The sequence below is a fragment of the Cornus florida genome, unplaced genomic scaffold (assembly GCF_030987335.1).
Source record: "Cornus florida cultivar Cherokee Brave unplaced genomic scaffold, ASM3098733v1 CherokeeBrave_3.0.0_Hap2_Chr05, whole genome shotgun sequence".
Lineage (NCBI taxonomy): Eukaryota > Viridiplantae > Streptophyta > Magnoliopsida > Cornales > Cornaceae > Cornus > Cornus florida.
In genome coordinates, this window is record NW_026775575.1 from 49,350,692 (window position 1) to 49,372,368 (window position 21,677).

Here is a 21,677-nt window from a genome sequence, read left to right on the forward strand (position 1 = left end):
GTGGTTTTTATAAATTTAAATTTGACCCAAAAGGCTTTTCTTGAACCGCACATTCACTACATCAATTTGGCGTATATATTTAGCGTTAAATCGTCGTCGTCCCGTCAAATTTTGGCGCAGTTCCCGGGGACTTGTTGATTAGATTTGGCAACGTCGAATTTGTGGAATTGATTAGGATTAGTACTCTTTTGATCGTGTTTTTACTTTATTTTATTTTTCTTTTTGGTTACTTATTGTGTTGTTCTTACTTAAATAGGTGCATTGTTGGAGAAGAAGCAAGCGAAGGAGCCATTGAGCATTCAATTCAATTCAAGCAAAGAAAGGAAAAATGCAAAAAACTAAAAAAAAAAATTGTTAAGCTAAGCTTTAAAATTTAGAGTTGAAGTGCTAAAGGACCTTTGTAAGATTTTCTTTACTCAATCCCTTAGTTAAATCGTCGGCCCGCGTGGAAGCTTATTTTTTATTGTCTAGCATCATTGAGTTAAAGTATGGGAGTATGAATTTAATGTTTGTGGAAGAAGTCTAATTGCATTGTTGTGAAGGCATAGTGTTTGTCATTCTTTGTGTTTGTTGTGTTTTGTATTGTGTATGCATGGGCGTCGTTCATTGAGACCAACTCTTACCCCTCTTGATTTGCATCTTGAATCTATCGTTAGAAATCCTAGGGGAAGAAGAAGTTCAAATAGAGCCAATCTTTCAATGGATGACCATAATGATAATCATGTTGAGGACATTGGTTACATAGACCAACAAGGTTTCCTTTATCCCAATGTGCACAATGAAAACATACAAGTACCATTAGGCATGCCTAGGCCATTCATTCACCAACCACCATAACAACAAGGCCAAGTTCCATATGGAATGCCAAGGCCAATGTATACTCCACAACCTCCCATCAATAATCAAGGAATTCAAAACCAAGGTGTTCATGTTGCACCTCAAGTAGCTAATCCACCTCTTGCTTTAAAAGATCACTATGTGCCTAATGAATACAATGCACCTACATGCATCCAATTGCCTCCATTTAGAGCACATCATTATGAAATTAAGCCACAAACCATTCAAATGCTTCCTAACTATCATGGACTTCCAACTGAAGAACCTTACAAGCATTTGGATAAGTTTCTTGAAGTATGTTCCACCATAAAATATACGGACATGCCGGAAGAGGTTTTAAGACTCAAACTTTTTCCATTCACCTTAAAAGGCAAGGCAAAGTATTGGTTTAACAATCTTAGGCCTTTTTCAATCACTTCTTGGGCAGAAATGCAACAAGAGTTCTTGAAGAAGTACTATCCGGTTTCTAAGACCAATGCCATGAGGACCTCAATTTGAGAATTTTCACATGGGGATGGAGAAACATTCATGAGGCATGGGAACGCTTCAATGAATTGCTTAGGAAGTGTCCACATCATGGCATGCCCAAATGGCAATTAGTTCAATACTTCTTTGAGAGCTTATCGGACAACTATAAGGGTATGGTTGATGCTTTCCATGGGTGGCTCTTACATTAATAGGCATGAGGATGACGTGTGGCGTCTCTATGAAAGTATGAGTGAAAATTCTTTACATAGAACACTATTATCCAAGAATGGTAGAAATTCACAAGGTAGGAAGAGTGTTGGCTTACATTAAATCAAACATTCAAATGAAATAGCCGCCGAAATGAAGTCTTTGTCTCAAAGGTTTGATCAATATTTGATTAACCAAAACTCGGTGAACCAAGTATCTTCCTTCCCTAACCATTCTCATTGTGCATCAGATGAAACATGTATGACTTGTTCTAGTGTTCTTCATTCTACTAGTCATTATCCTCATGGACAAGTGCAAAGTGAACCTAATGAACAAGTCAATGCGGCTTTTGTGAACCAAGGGAACAATCCTTGTGGTACTCGTTATAATCCAAGTTTGGGGAATCATCTGAATTTCTCTTGGAAAAACCAAGGAGAGGGCTCAAACCCTTCCCAAGGCGGTTTTCAAGGGAAATACATTCCACTTCCACTTCAAAACCAAGGATCCCAAGGTTATAGACCCTATCAATCACAAGGGAATCAATTTGCTAATTCTCATTTTCCCAACCAATCCTATTCCCAAGGTAATACTAGAAGTCCCGCCTTTAAAGAGAAAGTTTTGAATGCTTTGGGCACTTTAGAGGCTAACACTCAATTGATTCATTCTCACTCTCAATCTATTGGAAAGCTAGAAAGCCAAGTAGGGCAAATAGCAAGCACTCTCAATGCAAGAGAGAAGGGAAAGATTCCTATAAATGCCCCACCTAAGCAACAATGTGTTGTGGAAACCCATTCCTCATTAGAAGGCCACGCCATTGAATATGTTAATGCGGTGACTACCTTGCGGAGTGGTAGGATTGTGAACAATCAAGTTGGAATGTCTAATGAAGAGAATGAACCGGTGCAACCTTAAGTTGTCACCCGTCCCGTTTCACATCCCATTCCTCCTTCATTGCATATACATGACCTTGTAGATGAGAAAGTCTTAAAAGATGTGTTTGAAAAAGAATTTTTGAAAAAGGATGTTGAAAAGGTTTTATTGAAAAATGATTTGAAAAATTCTTGTGTTGAAAAGAGTTCAAAAGAAAGTTTTAAAAAAGTTTTTGAACCAAAGGTTTCATTTCCGGATGCCTTAAAAGGATCCATTTCAAAAGACAAGTAAAGGCAAAAACCAATGAAATCATGGAAATGTTTAGGCAAGTGAAAGTTAATCTTCCACTATTGGACGCAATCAAGCAAATTCCGGCTTATGCCAAATTCTTGAAAGACTTGTGCACCCAAAAGCGGAAGAACAAGAGCCAAGCACCAAGAAAAGTGGTTTTGACCGAGCAAGTGAGCTCAATTTTGCAACATAACACTCTTCCAAAGTTTAAGGACCCCGGTTCACCCACTACATCATACATTATTGGTGATCATATCATTAATTGAGCACTTCTTGACTTAGGAGCAAGTGTTAATCTTCTTCCATACTCGGTTTATATCAAATTGGGCTTAGGTGAATTGAAACCGACGTTGGTAGTTTTGCAACTTGCCGACCAATCCATTAAGAAGCCTAGGGGTATAATTAAGGATGTTTTGATAAGGATTGATAAATTCTTCTTCCCAGTTGATTTCGTTATCATAGACACGGAACCGGTTCCCAATCCTAAGAGCCAAATTCCCGTTATCCTTGGCCGTCCTTTCTTGGCAACCGCTAATTCCAACATCAATTGTAGGACGGGGATAATGAAGATTTCATTTGGCCACATGAAGGTGAAGTTGAATATCTTTAATCCCACACCCAATTCATTTGACAAATATGAAGGAGAAGTTAATGTTGTAGATGAATGTCATGATCTTCAATGCCAAGGAAATAAGCTTTTGTGTAAAACCAAAACTTTCAAAGGATCATCTTCAACCTTACATTCTAAAAGTCTTGTTTCAAACTCTTGCTTTCAAAGGGCATGGAAGCCCAAAGGTTGTAATTGCATAGACAAGGGACCAAAGACGTCTTTTGAGCTTAGTCCAACAAGTTCTTCAAAGAACCATTTGTTGGGCGGAGTTCAAAGCATCCATCACCCCAACAAGGAGGGGATGCATTATAAGATCTTTGATCCGGGCTAAAAGAGCCCAATGTCGTGCTAGAGACGTTAAAGACTAGCAAGAGCATTCGTAGGGTGTCAAAACCCTATTCATCCCCCATTTTTATCTTTCATTTCATTTCTTGCGAAGTCTAGATACTTGTTTTTGGTTCATATGCATTTCAAGGAACTTTGGTGAGGATTGCATAAGCTTTCATGTCATTATTGAGCATTTTGCAAAGTTCCATGGATCTGAAACTTGAGTTCGATCGATCGAACTCTTCTCTGTAACCAACACTTAGAAAAATTTTCGACCTGCAGAAACCTGCATCCAAATCACCTCTCTGTCCCATTGTTCGAACCAACTCTAAGATCGATCAAGAGACCTTCGATCAATTCAACTTCCAAGTTCGATCGATCTCATAACTTAACACTTAGAAAAATTTTGAGCCTGCATTAACCTGCATATTTCAGCTCTCTGTCTGATCGTTCGAAACATTCCAAGATCGATCTGAAAGTTCTTCGATCGATCCAACTTTCCAGTTCGATCGATCTCATGTTCCAACACTTAGCCAAATTTTTAGACCAAAAACGTGCATATTTTTACTCTCTGTCTGATCGATCGAACTCTTGTTTCGATCGATCACAAATCTTCATTTCATTATTTTAACTTTAGTTTGACTTTTCAACTTTTCAAAAATCCAAAAATATTTTTATTTTTATTTTATTCTATTTTCTCTCTCATTTTATTTTAATTTTCAACAAGTTTTCAAAAATTCAAAAATATTTTAATTTATTTAGTTATTAATTAATTAAATTTAAATTTAAATTCAAAAAAAAAAAAATCCAAAAATACTTTGAAAAGAGTTCATCAAAGTTCAATCGATCACAACTCATCTTCGATCGATCGAACTAGTCGGGAAATTTTTTAAAAACAGATCCAAAGGTCTTGAGATCGATAATTTGGATTGATCTCACTCACCAAACCCTAGCCTCTCATCCCTCTTCACTGTGAATCATCTCTCCTAGCTCCGGCAACTCCTCCAGTGAGATCCAAGCATCTCGAATCTTAGTTCATCTCCATCTTCTTCATCTCAGATCTTCTTAGTTTATTTTTCATTCTCTCGCCCTCTTGAGGTAAGATCCGAGACATCCTTCCCTAGATTTGAACTCTCATGCATCAATACTAGCTTCAAATGTCGTAATTATGTTGCTCTCATGTTGAATCTTCCATTCTCAAAGCGTTAGCATCCATGTCTATATATATATATATATATATAGGTGTATATGTGTGCATAGATTTTAAAGATTTTGTTAGATTTAGGCGTTTAGGCTACGTTTGGAGTGCATTTAGGCTTGATTTGTGTTGTTGGAGGGCCCACGAACTCATTCGTGTGGACCCCATGCTTCAAAAGTCACAGGTTTCATCATCGCACTGTTCGATCGATCGACCAAATTTTTGATCGATCGAAGATTTGCGATTGATCCAACTAATTTTCGATCGATCCAAATTTTATGATTGATCCAACTCAACCTTTGATCGATCCAACTTTTGTGATCGATCTCATTTCTTTTCCGATCGATCGAATTTCATAGATCTCATATACACACTTCATTCATCTTATCTTATGTTCATGCTACCTTATATATGCCCAATGCCTGTGATATTCCACATTGGATGCATTTCATACTCATATTGTTTAGCATGTTTCATATTCTGCCACTTGCTTAGAATCATACAATATTGTGCTTTATATTCTATATATGCTGGCACTAACTTTTGAATTTCTATTTGCAGACTATGGCTCACTTTAAGACCACGTAGACACCGTCATGGCTCCAGCCGCAGACTTAACGACGAGGCCGGTCCATCTCATGTCCGGGATCTTAGCCCCGAGCACACACAGATGAGAGTCCGACAGCAGACTGGGGAGATTGCGCAGCCCTCTCATACAGAGGACCATTACATCCTACTCCACCCTAGTCACCAGCTTATCTAGCATTCACTCCATCACCATCTCCACCGCATAGAGGCGCTGAGCAGCCAGCTCAGCCGGCTCCACCTGTTTAGCCAGCTCATCTACAGCGTGACAGACTCACGCCTCAATATGCACACATGACTATCGAGCACGAGTCAGCATTCGACACCGCATTCTTCTCCAAATCAGTACTGACTCGATTTGCCTATCAGGACATCAGTCAGCGGGGCCTCTCAGCTATTCTTGCCCCAGTCACAGAGCCGATCTATCCGCGACTGGTACGGTTATTCTACCAAAACCTCCGACCGTCGCCGCGCACTATAACCGAGCTTATCACCTCTATCGATGGCTATGAGATCACCATTACAGTGGATACTCTGGCCCGTTCGACTCGCTGTCCACATCGGTGCCCGCCCGAGCTACAAGAGACATATCCCAGGTTCCACAGGCCTTTTTACACCGATATGGCAATTTTTCTCACAGGTTACCATGCCAGTGGCGAGACCTTCGTCACCCGGACATTCTTGCCGAATGACCTGTGGTTTACAGATTCGGTGCTCTACCGAAACATATACATGGCGGGACACAAGATTCAGATGTGGGGTGAATATCTAGCAGCCCTCTACGCCTTCTATACCGGCCACTGGGTGTCTATTCCTACGCTTATCTAGAGTGTGATGAGGAAGCTTTACGATGAGTACGTCAACAAGGAGGCACCCGAAAGGGCCAAGTCTCTTTCATTTAGCCACCTCATCACCCAGATTCTCATTAACCAACGCTAACCCACCCACCTGCAAGAGCACTCTGAGAGAGTTTCCTGTCACTTCCTCAAGAAGGACTAGGACAAGAGCTACAGAGCTATTATCACTCGCCTACAGGTCCATGCCGTACTGGCGGCTGCAAAGCTAGAGTTAGAGGAGAAGGCGGTAGCACAGGCCCATGCAGAGGCACCGGTAGAGGCAGCAGCAACACATCCCGTAGCGGACGACGCACCAGTTGATCCAGCTGCCGAGCATTTAGACATCGACTTAGAGCGCCCTGCAGATGATGCAGAGCAGGACTCTCCAGCCAGGTCGCCCATTCATGAGCAGGAGCAGACTCCGAAGCTTTCTTCTGATTCATCTATGCCTGAGACTCCAGATATGACCCCCGGCTTTGGAGTACGTCTGCAGACGCTCGAGGATGCTGTTGTTACCATCCGAGTTGACCTCACAGCCCATAGAGCTTAGTTTGCTGCCTTCTACACGGATGTCGCGACCATGTTCAGAGATTTATCCAGAGACATCCGCAGAGCCAGACTTGCCCGTCCTACCTCATCTTCCTAAGCTCTTAGTCCTTTCTATCTTATGATCCCTCTCTCCTTTTGATACTTTATTATTGTTACTGTATTATTTTTACAACCGGTCTGTCAGCTTTGATATTTTTGTTGTACCTGCACTTTTTCTATTTTATATATCTATTTTTGCTCTGGATGTCATATGATTGTATTCTTATATATGTATGTTTGACCCCATAAGGTGCATCACAGTGACTTCAATGAGAAAGTGCTACCCAATTTTCAGGACCACCCTTATACCTCTCTCATTTCGTTATCTGTTTATCCCATTTACACTTGCATGACCACTGTGCACTGATTATCCCATTTTGTTGTCTGATAAGTTTATCCAAGTGCCAATTTTCAGGACCACAGTTCATCCCAAGTTTGGGGGGGGGGGGGGGGGCAATGCCACCCACTTCGGATACTTCAGTCCCGATCATTCTTACTTAGTTGCACTGGTATACTCTTTCCTTTGTTCTCTTTGCACATTGAGGACATTGTGCAATTTAAGTTTGGGGGGAATGATGCTCTACAGTGTTAGTTTTAAATTCAAATTTTTAGCATGACTTGTGTATTTGAGGAATATTTCTATGATTGGTCCATATCTAGCTATGATTTTGATCTTTTGAGGACTATATTGCTTAAAGTTTAAAAATTGCTTGACTTGAGAAGCCAATACTCCTTGTAAGCCTTGTGGAAGCCATTTAGGAGTAAATTTTTTGAAAGATTGATATATTGCTTGCATTTGTGGTCCACATCATCTTGATTTTGTGATTGTTTTGAGATTCACTCTAGTCTTCTACACTAGCACTGGCGCACACTAGCATTCATTTGTGGGGTATATGCTTTGTTAATTATTGAATTGGTTGTATCCCAATTGGGCTAGTAGTGCATTGAAAGCTTTCATTCGTGATAAAGGTGGATAACAACCCCTTTTCACTAAGTAGCCAGGATTTTAGCCTCATCAAGCACTGAACTTCTCGCACCGAAAGGTGGAGGGCCCAAACTCTAGGTTAATAATTGTTTATTCAAAAAAAAAAAAAAAACAAAAAGCAATACAAATGAGGACTTCTCTCAAAAATTGAGAAGTGGGAAATGATTAGATGGTTGTTGTCTTGATTTGTAGCCTAGTTGATTTGATCTTGTAAGTCCGTAGGGGTGTTTGAACACTTAGTGCCCTAAAGCCATCTGGTTTGGGAGTCATTGACCTAACGCTCGACCTCATGAATCGCTAAAAAGCTTAATAGATCAACACATTGCACTATACTTCCATCTTTGATCCTTAATAAATAAAAAAAAATAAATAAAATAAATAAAATAATAAAAAAAAAAAAAAATTTTGAATGAGTGAAAAGAATAAACGCACCAAGATGAATAAAGCTTTAATAAAAGGTCAACTTTTTGTCTTGATGATCAGTACTAGATTTGTGTGCTAGTTTGAGGGTAAGGATGTGATTAATTCTTTAATTGGCTTAGATAGAAACACATTTGATGCCGGTCCACTCAAAATGATTTTAGAGTTGTTTTGATTTGCATGATCATTTTCTTCACGTGTGGAGGACCATACTTCCTTGCTTGATGTTGAAATTTTGGAAGATTGCTTAGAAAAGTTTGAAAAATTGCATACTTGAGGTAGTTTTCTCCCAATTATTGTTTGCAATATTAGTACCTCTTTTGAAAGAATGAGCTTAATGTTTATGGGTACCATTTCTGGAAACCCTCATGAGACTTCACTCGTCCACTAGGGCTAACTTAGGGGTTTAAAATGCTTGTTGCATATGCTAAATGCAATCGTGTTCCCTACGAAAGTAGCGTTATCCATTTATTGTTTTCTAGATTCATACTTGTATAGTTTATTTCATTCCTTTTCTTTCTAGTTCATTGCTAGGGACTAGCAATATTTAAGTTTGGGGGTGTGATGAGTACTGAAAAGTGCGTATTTAAACTCCTTAAGCTTAGGCATTCTAGTACCTTTATCTATCTTACTTTACCGTTTTAGATTGATTTCGTATTATTTCCATTTTCAGGCACTTATCCTGAAAATAAGCTAACTCAGCCAAATAACAGCTTAATTGAAGCAATTCTGGGATTAATCAAAGAAAAGAGCAAAGTGGAGAAAGAAGAAAGCAAATAAAGCCAAAGGTGGCAAGCAACAAAGTTCGATCGATCCAAGTTTAAGGTTCGATCAATTGAACAATGATCGATCTCAGCACTTCAAGATAGATCCAAGCCTTGACCCAAAAGCATAAAGTTCCAAAAGTTCAATCGATCTAACATCATCCTTCGATCGATCGAACACTTTTGTCCTTATTCAAATGATTGATCCTATCCACAACTGTACCACCCGCTATCCACTTTTGTCCTTTTCCCATAAATATCTCGGATTTGTCTTTTTCCAAAAAGCTCAGCCAGTTGGATCGATCCAGCCTAAGTTCGATCGATCTCACTTACTTTCGATCGATCGAACTTCCTCCAGTGCGAAAAAGTTAAAATTTCATCTCATTGAAAGTTGTCATTTATCCAATCATTAGGGAATATTGTGTGCACGACCCAGCTCATTTTGGGTGTCATTTTGACCTACCTATATAAGGATAAGGATTGTTTTTTCAAGGGAGAGCCAACATTATTTTCATATCATTTTGGAGAGGAAGATTAGAGGAGGAGGAGGCTAGAGACACCATTGGAGACTCTTAATCAACAAGGAGTAGATTTCAACCATGGAGTTAGCCCTTGAGGGTTGGAGCATCATCACCATGAGTGGCTAGACATCCACTTGGGGTTGAGTTAGCCCCAAGCATGTTTTCTATGTCTTAATCTTGTGTATTATTGAGGGATTAGTGTTGTAATTAATGTTTTGACACTTTGAAATATATAGATCTTGTTTATTCAATGATTTATGTGGTTTAATGCTTTCAATTGGTCATTTCATTCTATCCATATGTCTATATAAGCTAGAATAGAAGTTCATGTGCTTATCTCTAGATTTTGTGTTATTGATGCATGTCTATGTGTATTGATGCTATAGATTTAGAGATTGTCAAAACATTGTGCTTAAAAAAATGCTTTTGTGATTCTCTTGATGGTTTATGTTTATCTCTTGATGGATTGTGCCTCTCCCCTAGTTTATTTTCATGCTAGTGGTGTAGATGTAGTGTAGTTGTAATGTAGTGTTAAATGGGAGGACAATCTATGCTTGTTGTTTGATGATCCAAGCTTTTGAATGCATTTAGGATATGTCTCTATCCTTGTGTTGTATTTGGATTGTGAGCTTAATGAAAGGAGTAATGACTTGTTTTGATTTATTGTGCCTTTCACATGTTGTTTAGACAATATATGCTTCATAGTTTAGATATATTGTGCCTTTCACATGATGTTTAGACAATACATGCTTAACTAGTCATCCTTGCTTGTTGAATCAACCAAATACACACACACCAATATTGCAACCCACTATTTGCCCTCATTAATCACTTGTCAATGATATAGAAATGCATTGCTTGGTGGTGATCTCTAAACCCCAAGATCTCTCTCTCTCTCTCTTACTTACTCTTAATTGCACTCTTTTGCTATTACTTAGTTTAATTTAGTTGCTCTTTAATCAACCAACCAATCAATTGTTTGATCACTCGACCTACTAGCCCTAATTGTGATTCCACGACATTGCTCGATCCTCATAGTCCCTTGGGATGATCTCTACTCACTCTTGCTACGTTAGTAGTAGTGTTGGTAGTGGTTTTTATAAATTTAAATTTGACCCAAAAGGCTTTTCTTGAACCGCACATTCACTACATCAATTTGGCGTATATATCAAACGTTAAATCGTCGTCGGCCCATCAACCCGACTTACTCTCAAGGGAGTCAAGTTCATATGGAATGAGGCTTGTGATTTTGCTTTTCAGGAGTTGAAGGTCAGGTTGACATCAGCTCCAGTTTTGATCATACCTGAACGTGGTTTGGGTTACGTGATCTATTGTGATGCTTCGCGAGAAGGTTTGGGTTGTGTTCTGATGCAGACTGAACGGGTGGTAGCTTATGGGTCTCGACAGTTGAAGACTCACGAGTTGAACTATCCGACACATGATTTGGAGTTGGCAGCAGTTATCTTTACCCTTAAGGGGTGGAGACACTATTTGTATGGGGAAAAGTTCGAAGTTTTCTCCGATCACAAGAGTCTCAAATATCTTTTCTCTTAAAAGGATTTGTATTTGAGACAGCGCAGATGGGTTGAGTTCGTGGAGGACTATGACTTTGTGTTGCAGTATCATCCGGGGAAAGCCAATGTGGTGGCAGATGCATTGAGTAGGAAGTCACGGGGTACTCTTGCTAGCATTTTCATTCACAGATGGAAGATGCTAGAAGAGCTTGCAGATCTTAGTTTACAGTTGTATGAGGATGTTTCACCGGCTATTTTATTTAGCCTTGTGGCTCAACCGGCTCTTGTTAGCAGAGTTATTGAGGTACAGCAGGAGGGTGGGGAGATAAAGTCCATCCACGATCAGATTTCAGGCGGCGGGAATGTAGAGGGTTGGACCTTGCATTCAAACAGTGGTCTCAGGTACAGAGGGAGGATGTTTGTTCCTTTGTCTTGTCGTGACGTTGTTCTTCGTGATCTTCACCATTCTCGACTCGCAGTTCATCTTGGTGGTACGAAGATGTATCACAATTTACGGAGACAGTTTTGGTGGAAAGACATGAAACGGGATGTTTCTCAGTTCGTGGCTAAATGCCTTACTTGTCAACAAGTGAAGGCAGAGCATCAGAGACCGGCAGGTTTGTTGCAACCACTACCAGTGACAGAGTGGAAGTGGGAGCACACCACTATGGATTTCGTGACGGGAATTCTGAGATCCAAGGCGGGGAATGATGTCGTTTAGGTCATTGTCAATAGATTGACTAAGACGGCTCACTTTTTGCCTATGGCAGTGATAGATGACGCAGAGAGGCTTAGTGGACTGTATGTGAGGCAGATTGTCAGGCTTCACGGGGTTCTGGTATCCATTGTTTCGGATAGGGATCCCAGGTTCACGTCTCACTTTTGGCAGAGTTTTCAGAAGGCTCTTGACATGGGGCTTCATTTCAGCACAGCATTCCATCCTCAGACTGATGGTTAGTCAGAATGTACCATTCAGATATTGGAGGATATGCTACGGACTTGCATTTTGGATTTTGGGGGTAGTTGGGAAGACTACTTACCCTTGGTTGAGTTTGCCTACAACAACAGTTACCAGACCAGTATTGGCATGGCACCTTTTGAGGCATTGTATGGCAGACCTTACAGATCTCTAGTTTGTTGGACCGAGGTAGGTGATACAATCACCTTAGGTCCTGATATTGTCTTTGGGACTACAGAGAAGATCAAGTTGATTCAGCAGCGGTTGGCTACAGCTCAGAGCAGGCAAAAGAGTTACGCTGACAAGAGGAGGAGATCCTTATTCTTTGAGGTAGGGGGCCACGTCTTTCTCAAGATTTCTCCACGGAAGGGACTTCTGAGATTTAGACAGACAGGTAAGTTGTCTCCTAGGTTTATTAGACCATTTCAGATTTTGGAGCGTGTCTGTGAAGTTGCTTATCGTTTGGCATTGCCGCCAGACCTGGATAGGGTTCACGACGTTTTCCATGTATCTATGTTGAGGAAGTACGAGCCAGATCCATCGCATGTTTTACGGTGGACAGATGTTGTTGTTGATGAGGACGTGACCTACGAGGAGGGTCAGGTCTAGATTCTTGATTCACGGTAGCAGGTTTTGCGAACCAAGACTATTCCATTGTTTAAGGTCTTTTAGAGATATCACGGCGTTGAGGAGGTTACCTGGGAGCTCAAATAGGAGGTTCGCTCTCGGTATCCCCATTTGTTTTCTCTTTCAGGTATGACTCGATTTTGGGGATGAAATCCTTTTAAGGAGGGTAGGTTGTAAAGACTCGGTCTTTTTCGTCCTTTTCCATTTCGGCAATTTTCTTTTCTCGTCTTTTTCCTATTTTGTCTTTTCCTTTTTTTCGTCTTTTACCCGTTTATCATTTTTTCTTGCGTTACGTCACTTGTTGTGCTCGGATTTAATTCCGGTTTTGCATGCATTCATGGTATTTGATTTCCATGACATTGGTATTTTTACTTTTCTTGAAAAGCATGCTAGATTAGTATTTTCCTTGTAAAGGGCATGAATGCATACTTTAGTGTAATTATTTATAACTTTTGGGGTTTTAGTGTAATTATACTAAATAATTATTTTTTGTTTTGGGGACCTTTTTGAAATTTATTTTGGGAGATATTTTGAAAAAGGGCCGTTTTTCAATTTTTGGAAAATATGACAAGTGTCATATTCTCATGATGCCACTTGTTGGCAATTGGGTGGAGAGACTTGGTACCATAGTTTCTTGACAATTAGAAGGTGGAGTGTTATCCATGTGTTGGCCTAGGATTGGTGCACATGTAACCATTGATTGTTGACAAGTGTGGGTCTAAGATTAAGTCTTGGAAGAGGCATTGGATTGGTGACAAGTGTAAGCTCAAGATTTAGTCTTGCATGTGTGTGTGTGAGAGGTAGTGTAAGAGCACATAGTGAGTGGAGGTTCTCTAGACACTCCACTCACCATTTTCACCTTCTCCTTCATGTTTTACACTTGTTCTTCATAACCCTAGCAAAGACTCCATTAGAGAAAGCTTAGTAAAGAGCTTTGACTTCGCTTTTGGCACTCTTCCACTCACCCTAGACTTTTGACCTTAGGAGAGAAAAGATTCCTTTCACTCTCCTCTTCAAGAATCCTAACCTTGTTTTCCATTTTGTGCTTAGTTGCTTGGACTATAGAGATTCAATTCTCTATTAAGGTAGGGGTGGTAGTATGTTTATATTCTAAGTGTTTTATAATCCTTGAGGTTTAATATATATTGTGTACATGCTTTTAATATGATAGTATTGCATATTATAGGAAACCCTCACTTCTTGACTTAGGGTTTATTGATTTAAACATGTATGATATGTATAAACCATGTGTAGAAGGATTATATAATTTAGTAGATGCTAAATTCTACTAAATTCACATGTGGTAGTAATACAGAACTGTAGTAAAATTATTAGTGATATAAGCAATTCTTATTGACTTGAATTGCTATATTTTTGTGATAATAATTCTATGTTCTTGTGAATTACAAATTGTGATTAATTTATGAGCCTATTGCTTGTTGATAATTAGTATATAGAGCTTGTTATTGAGACATGACTTGAATTGATAAATTTGTGATATTATATTGTGCATAATATCATAATGTGAATTTCTCATTTGGCATGTCATTCTAGACTTGGAACCCTAAGACATGGCTTGTATGGTTTTAAAATACTTGTGCATGGAAGGTGGTTTGTATGCCTTATTATATATATATATATAAGTTTTGAACTTGATATATATTTGTGAATCTCTTGGGACATTGTTACATGTGACATGGCTAAAGTTCGGCTTTAGTGCGGGAGGTATGAGTTCTCCCCAATTGAGATAGTGCGCACTAGGGTGGTCTTCCTAGTGGGTTAATGCCTGGAATAACCGTATTAATCTTGATTAAGTCTGAGACGTGATGTCCAAGTCTTCCATTACTTGTTTTCGCATTAAATTTCAAGTTGACAACCAATGCTTAATTGTAGCTTGAAATTCTTGTTATTGGCGAATTGATGTTGTTAAGTACATTGATATTAATTTGTATTACTAAAGAATCATTCAAGTTAGATTAAGATGGTCCTTTAGCACACCTTGAACATAGACGTTAAGTGGAATACTCCCTTGTATTCGTCTATATTGATCTTGCAATGATATTAAAACCTTAGGGTTTACACATATGTTTCTCCTACTAGTAACTTGATTACTCACCCTAGGGGTTTGGGTTGTTTTTCAGGTAAAGAGACTATGTTCATGGATGCTCATCATCCTTAGAATCTTTTGAGTTTGTTGAAGCATTTTTTGTATATTAACATGCAGGTGTTTAGCATGCTTAACTTTTGAAGTTATATTTTGTATACCATGTATGTATGGTACTTTTGAAGATTATGTAATTTCCTTGATGTGTAAAGATGTTAAGTAATCACTTTTGACATTTTAAGCATGTATGTAATGAGGCCAAGGACCAAGCATGTCTACTTTTGTACTTAGACACTTTTGGTAACAAAGTTTTGCTTCAAATGTCTTTTAATTAAATTTTGAGGTTTAAGAAGTCAAAATCTTGTAAATAAAGTGTATGAGGCCATGGGCCATTGTTTTATATTCATTTACTCATATCAATCTTGTTGACATGTTTACATTCTCAAAACTCATGAAAAATCAGTTTTACATATCCATTTTGAATTAAAGTATCATGGAATTCAAAGTTGAGGTAGTACCTTAACACCTTAGGCTCCTAGCAGGTTTAGCAGTAGGTTTTCGAGGTGTTTCGGTCGACCTAAACACCATTTCGGTCCACCGATGTCAAATGGTTTTGTGTTTGCACAGTAACATCACATTCCAGTAGCCAAATACACTGTTTAGGGGTCATTTCGGTCGACCGAACCTTTATTTCGATCTAACGAAGTAATTAGAACCTTTTCTTCATAATTTCAGGTCTCAGCATCTTCATTTCGGTAGACCGAAATAGCTTGATCCCGAGCCTAGCCTCTTTTGAGTTTCAGCACTGATCATCCGACTTCAACGGGTCATAACTTCTTCGTTTCTAATCCAAATGGGGTGATTCTTAAGGCTAAACTCAAGGATTTTGAGTCAGCTTTCCAATGGTAGCAATTTAATTCTGAAATTCCAAATACAGTGGGAGTTATGTATGTTTTAGTGAAATAGTGTCAGTTTTCACTTCAACCGGGACTGGGCATTTTGTGGGATTCTTAGCCAAAGTCTATAGAACCTCTTGGAATGTTTTAAAATGATTAGATTAGGTTGTATTAACCTTGTTTGACTTTTTTAGAGTCAAGTTTCACCTTTTAATAGTGAATTGACCTTTTTTCCCCTTTGGATAGTAAATTTTGTCCTTTTTGACCTTTTTCAGTTTTTGTCCTCTTTAAGTTCCGTGACCTCATGGAGGGTCACATTTGTGTCTTAGGAGTGACTCTTATCTCTAGAAACCTTGGTTTACCTTTAGCTTCCGCAATTCGGTTTCGTTATCGAATCACTTTCGGTTCATCACTGACGCACCAGGTTGAAAAACTTGGGCCGTCACAAAACATGAGATTAATGGGTCACTGGTTTGGCCAAAGTGAAGGTCCTCGGCAATGGCATGCTTTGGTTCTTCAAAAACTCAATAAAGTAGCGCTCTTAACTATCTTTGGGGCAACAACCTAAAAATGATCAAAAACACGTAAATGAAGCTGATATGTATAATATGATCAACGAATGGACTTAACTAATGCAAATAAGGGCGCTTGAATATGCAATATTTGGCGCTTATCACACCTCCAAACTTACATTTTGCTAGTCCCATAGCAAAATTAGAATGAAAATACTTAATGAAATGACAATAACTCTCTTTTTTCATGGGAGTGACGATTGCATTTAGCATATGCAACAAGCCTTTTAAACCCCTAGGCATCCCTAGAGGACGGGTGAAGTCTTGTGAGGGTTTAGCAGGAATGTTACCCACAAACATCAACATGGTGCATGAAGATACACAAAGCTCATTTGCAAACTTGGAACATAGAGAACATTGGAGATGAAATCATTATGAAGACTACCTTGTGTATATGAAGCATAGATAGAACAAAATTGCTAATCATCTTTCAACTCTCAAATATTAACATCATAGCCTATATAAATACTTCAATTATCATATCTATAATAGAAATCATCTCTAGCTTCATTTAAAATGAACTGGATTCCCAAGATGCAGCTTTTACCCTCTTGCTCCAATTTCAAGAACACAAGTTTTCAATTCATTGAATTTCCTTTTAAATGAGGTCTCTAAGGCATGATTTTATTCAAAACACAACTTTTGTTGCTTTTTTTTTAAATACATATTATGGTCGTGCAATGCCAAAGTCCCTTAAGCTTTCTAACCGACCCATGTAGCAAGTGTTAGGCCATTAACTCCCAAACCGGATGGCTTTAAGGTACTAAGTATAAAAACACTCCTAAGGCTTAATAACTCGAGTTAGCAGGGCTACGAACTTAAACTAGTCATTATCATTATTCAACTTCTTTTTTTTTTCTTTTTTTCTTTTTTTTAAGTTTCAACATGCCAAAGGTATCCATTCATTAGGGTCATCAATTCAAATCAACTGACTCAAAGTCAAGGTGAATCAGGTTACATACCTCACAATTAAGTTTTCGGTGTGCAACTGTGCAGTGTGAAGCATAGAAGAGAGTGATACTCGAAGATAATCTAATTGAAGCATTTATACAAACTATTTTGAACCCACATGTTCATTTCAGATTTTCCTCAATTCAAAACTATCATTTACGTCGATACACAAAGTATTTAACACATGCTTCAATCCCCAACAAATTCCAAGACTACAAAATCATTGCTTCCATTTTTTTTTTTTTTCAATTTTATACCAATCTATTTGAACAAAATAGCAAATGCTAAAATAGCAAATGCAAACACTATACAATACACAATACCCCCAAACTTGAATGGCACATTGTCCTCAATGTGTGAAAATAAAGATGTATAAATAAAGAGCATAGAGGGTAAAAGGAACAATAATACCAAGTGGGCGAGGTAACTCTGGCATTGGAGCCGCATGCAATCCCGTGAAGAGATGCCAAAATGATCTTCCCCCAAACTTGGACATGAATACCTGTCAAAACATAACTAATAGACACATGTAAAATCATAGGTCTCTTAAGAAAAACCAAAACAGAAATAATAACACTAACATGAATTTTATTGAAAGTTAAAAATCCATACAAAACACAAATCTGCACACATTAGCTACAACTTTAAAACGGATAACAAAATAATGCCAAAAGTGGTGCCATTTAGAGAGATGAAGTTAGCTTAGGCAATTCGTCGAACACCTGGTGTGCAAGACAAATGGAAAGAGGGCCAAAGGTTGATTAGAAACTTGAAAACCCAAAAATTTTGGCCCTGCAATTGCAATACACAACCCCAAACAAATACTACACCTCCAGATAATCAATCCCATCCTCCATTAAGTCAAAAATTGAAAGAAAGAGAGAGAGTAGAATAAGCTTACCCAAAAATGGAGAACAAAATACCCCTTTGCTTGGTGGTGAATGATGGAATGAGGAAGAAGATGGAAGAAAATGGAAGAAGGAAGGATGGGAGGATGTGGAGATGGGGAAAGAATAGATTAAGGTGAGGGATGAGATTTAGAGGGTAAGGGAGAGAGAGAGATCCGCTTGAGAGGGGGAGAGTTAGAGTTTTAGGGAATTAAAATGACTCAAGGTGCCTATTTTAACCGAGTTGGCAAGGGCGGTGGGCGCCCACGGGAGCAGGGCGGGCACTCGCGGATGCGCAAGGGGCCACTGTCCAAAATGGCGGGCGCTCACTGATTCTGGGCAGGTGCCCGCAGTTCTACTGGGCACACCCTTTATTGAAGGGATTTTTGGCCTAAGGAAGGCCGGGCAGGGCTCGAAAAATCCCTCAATTTGATTTTTAAGCTCCCATTGACCCTAGACATCTTGCAAAACCTTCGAAACGAGATTCAGATCATAATTGCAGAAGCGATATTGTAGAGGCCCAAATTTCCCGTGAATTTTTGGATTAGTCGGGAGAATTGCCGGAATGCCCTTAAAAAATTCTAAAAATGGTACCGATACCTTAAAATGACTAAGAAAACTGAATGCGACTTTTGGAATGCAATTCGAGACAATTTTGGAAAAGGTCACATTTTGGCTATACTTAGCTAATTTCCGAAAAAATCTTGGCTAAGGCAACTTAGAAGAGGGAAGCTTGGAAGTTGAAAGAATTGCTTCCCATGAGTGCTAAATTTAACATCGATAGCTGGACAAACCACATTTTGCATTAGTCCTCATTACCCTATACCATGTCTCTCTAGAGAGTCATGCTTCCCCAAATAAGAAAGTTCTTTTAAAAGCGGAGGAAAAAGAGCTTGAAGATAAAATTTGAAAAGAGGTAATGAAAAGACCTCAACCTACTCTTCTTCCTCAATGAAGAACTTTGGATTATTTAGGGGCAGTTTTGGATTATGGACAAGAGGATCAAGTGAGAGCACATCTAGCAAAGGCTTGTGAAGGATTATATTTGGCACGGGAATGTCAGGAAAAATATCCTTCACACTCTCAACATCCTCCTCACACTTAACCGGCGGTTCGGGCTTAACAACTTGAGATAACTCAAGTAAGGGAATGGGAGGAGATGTAAGCTCCCAAGAAAGAGGTACATTTGATGTTGCCCAAGAAAGAGAGTGAATGGGTGGAGGAATATCAAGCAAAGAATTTACCTCCCAAATAGAATTGTCAACATCAAAATCCTCACAATTGAAATGAGCAAAGCAAGCTTTTAGAGGATCCTCCATTAAAGGAGGTGTATCAAGCAAAGGATTATTTAGGGGTTGATTTGGATTTTCAAGGGAGACAATCTCTTCATCATTAATTTCCTCATTTTGAACCACAAATTCTTCAATTTTTTGCGTGGCAACAATTTGATCTTCAACCACCATTTCATCATTTTCACATGTAATAACCACTTTATCATTCTCATAATGGAAGTTACTAGAAGTAAACTCATCATTCATAGAATTCTCTTTTGGATTGGCCAAAAGGTCAATTGGAAATTCTTCTTCCTTTTCATGATTTAGAGCATTAACGATTTGTTGAATTTGGGCTATTTGGTCATCTAGCTCAACTCTAGATTGGGAATGAGAATAGGTGGTGGATTGCATGCTAACAATGTCATCCAACATTTGCTTGTTGGAATCCATCGTTTGCTTGTTGATAGACTCTATTATTTGTTTGTTGGCAGCAATAAACTCATCCAATTGAGATGGTGGAAAAAAAGAGAAGAGGGCTGGAAATAATGATCATTGGGTTGAAAATTGACGTAAAAATGTTGCCCATGAAATTGTAGGGCTGAATTTCCCATATCATGCCATAAGAAGTTTTGATGATCTCCCCAACCCGAGTCATAACCATTGAAATATGGATCATTACCCGATTCAAAGAAATTTTTAGTTGGTTGCTCTAGATAAAAATCTGAGAATTGTCCCGGTGGAGGACAATCTCTTGAATGATGTGTATGACTAGAGCAAAATGTACAAAACTCATGTGGTGTGTAGAATTGAGTTAGAAGATAATTACCCTCCATCTAGGACTAATTAAGCCACTTGTTTAGATACAAATAAAAAAAAAATTCACATAAAATATATACAAATAGTGCATAAACTGCAAATAAATTCAACTTTGAAAACTTACAAAGGGTCCAAAATTTATAGAATTTCCAGAATTTTCCTTTCAAGTAAAGCAGCCCCTTACACTTACACAAATGCACTCAAATACTTCGAAACAAGTTAAAAACAGAATATATACAAAATCCTAAACTAAAAATCAAACCAAATTTAATCTTTAAATCTTAATCACAAGGCCGTTTCCATTCCCCGACAACGACGCCAAAAATTGATCGGTTGTCAATTATACATCAACCTTTGCAATAGCACAAATCATTGTAAAATAGGGCTATTGATCGGGTAAGTCGAACCATAAGGAATGCTAGCTTATGGCAATCAAGCTTGTAAGATTAATTTATGGTTTGATTTATGGAAGATAGTTTTTGGATTGGTTTGTTTGTCACATACATAAACTGAAATTAACTAAAAATATATAATTTGAATTTCAAGTAATGAGAGTGTGGGAAACACTAGGGAATTGACTTCACCACAAGCCATATAAAGATGCCTAATTGCAATTAACTTGGAAAACAAAATATACATGTAACCATGATATGTAGAAATGCAAGACAACTACAATATCTTCAAAAAGTTCACACATTCAAGAATTAAGTATAATCCATCAAAGGTTGGTATAATTTATCTATCTAAACTAGGGTATAGCATGAAATATCCTTCTTAAGCTATGAACTATCAAAGTCCTCAATTTGTGTGGTAAGTGCACATGAAGTCAAAAATCAAGCCATAATCCATCAAAAGTTTCCCTAAGCCATGGACTATCAAAATTTCCATACAACATGTCAATAAAACCATTGTATAATCTTATCTTCATTCTCACTATAAAGATGTAAGTAGCATAATCATGAAGAAACAATTTCTAAGACAAGATAAGAGTCTCAACAAGATTAAATATGGAATGCAACATAAGCATATCAAAGTGTATCTCTAGATTATACAATTTGTCACATATATGCAAAGTTCCCCAAATATAAACACAATTAAAATATATTTACTTGACGAGGGTTACATCAACTCCCTAGGAAGAGAGTTAGTTACCCATAGAAGCAATGGAGGAAGGAGAAGAGATGGCCAACCCTTCCATTTTCGCACCTATGAGCCACCCCCAAGCCAAGCTCTCAAGAACACTCCTTTTTCTCTCTAGAACCTTGCAAAAATGAGAGATATCTCTTTACAATGTAACCACCCTCTAATATATAGCCTTAGCCATCCATCTACCCCCAAATATGTGGTCCTCTAACTCCAAGACCATTTAGAGCAATCCCCTAAATTAAGGGATAACATTTGGTGAAGAAAAGTGAAACCCATGCCTGCTTGTCTACTGTCTGGCTGGCGCCCGCGGATGCACGAAGTTTCTGCCCAAATCGGCAAGTGCCCGCGGGTGCTTGTCAGCTTTACACACCTTTGGTAAAATGGCCATAACTCCCTGCTCCGAACTCCAAATGATGAACTGTTTG

At 38.6% G+C, this 21,677-nt stretch overlaps 1 pseudogene; it reads right to left on the reverse strand.

Annotated features, from left to right (window-relative positions):
* Positions 1–1,322: 1,322 nt before the first annotated feature.
* LOC132310592 (small nucleolar RNA R71) lies at positions 1,323–1,420 on the reverse strand (annotated as a pseudogene).
* Between the last annotated feature and the right edge of the window lie 20,257 nt (positions 1,421–21,677).